Source organism: Chinchilla lanigera, unplaced genomic scaffold (genome assembly GCF_000276665.1).
Source record: "Chinchilla lanigera isolate Chin_1 unplaced genomic scaffold, ChiLan1.0 scaffold00085, whole genome shotgun sequence".
Classification (NCBI taxonomy): Eukaryota; Metazoa; Chordata; class Mammalia; order Rodentia; family Chinchillidae; genus Chinchilla; species Chinchilla lanigera.
The window spans coordinates 4,304,208-4,307,688 of NW_004955486.1; the positions used below are offsets into that span (position 1 = coordinate 4,304,208).

The 3,481-nt window shown below is 42.2% G+C and overlaps 1 protein-coding gene across 1 annotated transcript in view; it reads left to right on the top strand.

Annotated features, from left to right (window-relative positions):
* Rere (arginine-glutamic acid dipeptide (RE) repeats) overlaps positions 1-3,481 on the top strand; it is a gene marked incomplete in the record, with an annotated part of 392,228 nt that overhangs the window by 635 nt on the left and 388,112 nt on the right.

Consider the following 3,481-nt stretch of genomic DNA (forward strand, 5'->3'; position numbering starts at 1 on the left):
GCTCCCGCTGGAGCCCGCGGCTGCGCGCTCGTGCTCGTGCGAGGTGAAGCCGACGCGTGTGACTCAGTTACGGGCTGAAGTGTGGGAGGGGAAGGAAGTGAGGGAGCGAAGCTGCGGGTTTCTAGAATGTTTGTGGATGTGGGGGTCTTGGGGGCGCGCTCTCGGGAAAGTATCGTTTCCGCGCGAGGGGAGCGCGTCCTCCTCCTTTGTGCTCTGCATCCCTGGTTCTCTGCTCCATGCGATCACAACATGATGAAACCGAAGATTACTTGCAGCAGGATGGGGTTCTTAGCGTCTTGTTTTAGTTCTGCTGTCAGAAGGAGATTGGCTTCTATTTTTTTTTTTTTTTCTCCTTTTTTTTCAGGGCTGTGGAAAGTAGAGAAGAAGTTGTGCATAGAAGGAGGGATGTGTGTGCTGGGAGGGGGAAAGTCTTGCAGGTTTCCTTTGAAACCGGTTGTTTGAGAAGTTGGTGAAAAGAAAACAAAATGATTCATTGTCGGATTGTCATTTTCCTCTGTCTCTTTTCCAAGGTTTGCTTACAATTTTTCTGGATTACAGACTTCAAACACTGATGTAAGCAAAGTGTGTCCTTGGGAAACGGGGTGCTTTAAGTGTTTCAGTATGTGCTGCTATTTTAAGGTCCATTTCAGAAAGTAGTTTTATGTGAATCCTGAAATAGCTTCCTCCAGAGCAATTATTTAAACACAAACATGGTAACTAGTGAAAGGGTGAACTTGGTGGATTACAAAACAGGCGTGTAATGTAACACAAGCTAACGCATGCTATGTTCATATCTCAAACAGCTTTGAGAATTGCTTTGCATTTCGAGAGAGACCTTTTTGTCTGGTGTACACTGGTTTCTTTAGTCTCGGTCTGTTGGGGGAGGGGAGGAAGGATGGATCTGTACAATAATAAAATCATCTTTGGGTAGATGCTTCTTTCCACGGATTTGCTTGCTGAGTTAATTATAAAACAGTTTTGCTTTTGCTGGCCTAGCCTGGCTGGAAAGCTGGCTTCCAGCTCTCCCTGTTGTTGAGGTCGTAGGAAAAAGAGGCAGACATACACACAGACACACAGACACACACAGACACACACACAGACACACACACACACACACAATGGCAGGCTGAGGGTTCATTGTTCTTCCATACACACATTCATTCTCTCTCTCCCATATTTGGGACTAGGTTTGCACAGACAAACACAGCTCTTTTTGGGAGAGAGGAGAGAAGACGGGGGCGGGGAGGGTGCTTTTCTTTTTCAGCTTTCTTTCACCCTTCTCATGTCTGGCCTTTTTTTTTTTTTTTTTTTTTTTTTTGCAACCTTGCAGGGCAGAAGAGTACACGGAAAACTAAAGGACACTCAGAAACATGTTCAGAGATTCCTCTTTTTTGTCTCCCTTTCTTCCCTGCTTTCTGCTGCTCTTTCTTTTTTGTGTATGTAGAGATAAAATCCCTCTTTATGTGACATGGCCCCTAGAGTCAGCTCTTGGTCCTTTCATATTCCTCATTGCCCCTAGTTTTGTTGGGGACAGCGATTTGTTCACTTGACTCTTACTGTAGTGAATGTGACCCGCCTGTTTTCTCACTGTCTTAGTGAAATGTCTGTCTCAGTTAAAATGATAGATTGTATTTGAGGTTAGTATTAGCAAGTGTGAGTGAGAGAGAACGTGTGTGTGATTAGTGGTTTCAAGGTGTGATGGTCAGGTTTGCTGGCTGTTGAGATCTCAGTGAGGTGGTTGTTTTTGTACATACCGGTATAGGGATTTTTAAGAAAAGATACAGTTTTCTGCTTTGGGACTGGCGTGGGGCTTCCTTGAGCCCTGGACAGGACTGAGAGGCTACTTTGGGTAAACCCAGCTCTGGGCATGGATAGAGGTTGGTGTGAACACTAGTGGGTTGTAGAATAGCACCTTCTACTGGTTAATTGCTCTGACCCAGCCTGAGACAGAGGGTGGGGGAGGGGATTAAGGGCTGAGGCTAAATGATTTTCTTTTAAATGCAGTTCTGCAAGTGATACCTCTCGGAGCTGCTAATACAGATGCCCTTTGACAAGCACGGTAGTTGCATCGAGGCTTTATTATGTTATTGGCTGTGACTTGACATTAATTTGTTCTGTTATCAGAGGTATTTACACATTGTGACTTCCGAGGCTGCCTTTGAATTGATGCTCTCATCTTTCAGGAGAAACGTAGTTTATCATGAAATAATTCACAAAATAAGAGGGTTTATTTGCATTCCAGGTGTTGGAAAGTATACACTAGGACTCTTTAAAAATTTTTTTTAAAATATCATTTATTTTTAAATATCATTTAAAAAGTTAAATCTGTGCTATGGAAAGTAAAATCCCAGCACTGGGCTGAGAGTTTTCTGAATGATTTAAGATGGGCAGAGGGGGTTGGGGAGGAGTTGGGGTGGGAAAATTTCACTAAAATCAGCAGTTTTGCATACCTAATAGCATTATATTGCAGTAGTGTTTTCAGTAGTCATATCAACATAAGGGATGGCTTATGGATTTGATTTGTGCAAACTGAAGGTCAGAGAAAAATGATTGTGTATACAGATTAACATAGTAGAGGGCCAGATTTCTGCTGAAAGGTTTCTAGACCAACATGCAGTTTCAGACATAATCTGCTTGATAAATACCATAAAGGACTTTTATTATCACAGATCCTAGGCCATCTCAATTGTTTTAACAGTGAACTGTCAGAGTTTGCAGTCTTACAGTAAACATCTGTTCCGGACTGGCTACTCCTAATGTGGTATCTTTGCTTTGGTTTGCTTTGGTTTGCTTTGGTTTGCTTTGGTTTGCTTTGGTTTGGTTTGCTTTGGTTTGCTTTGCTTTGCTTTGCTTTGCTTTGCTTTGCTTTTTGGTACTGGGAATTGAACTCAGGACCTTGTGCTTGCCAGGTAAGCGCTGTGCTGCTGAGCTATATCCCTGGCCCCTAATGTGGTTTCTGAGTCACTTTGCTTCCCAAACTGGAAGCATAGTCTCTAAAATTGTGTCTCTTTTACAATGAGGTGTGAACAGTTCAAATGTATTATTTGGTGGGTATAGAATCAGGTAATTTCAGACTAGTGTTTTCTTTGCCAGTGTTTTGTGGCAAGAAAACTAGAGTAACTGAGAGCTACTTTTAACTAAAAAGGCAATCCAAATAAATAAAATATACCAGTTACTTATCCAACTTTGACATACTGGTTGATCTATAGAGTTTTGAAACAATAGGACTGTAATACAGTACTGAAATTATTCTTATTATTCTTATTATTATTTTTTGGTTTTGGTTTTTTCCCGGTACCGGGAATTGAACTCACGACCTTGTGCTTGCCAGGCAGGCGCTGTGCCGCTGAGCTAAATCCCCAGCCCCTGAAATAATTATATGTACTGTTGAACAGATACTGAACTGCAGTATGTCAGGTGCTAAAAACACACAGGAATATGATTTTTGTGCTTCTCAAAACCTAAACATGTGCCTGCTGTA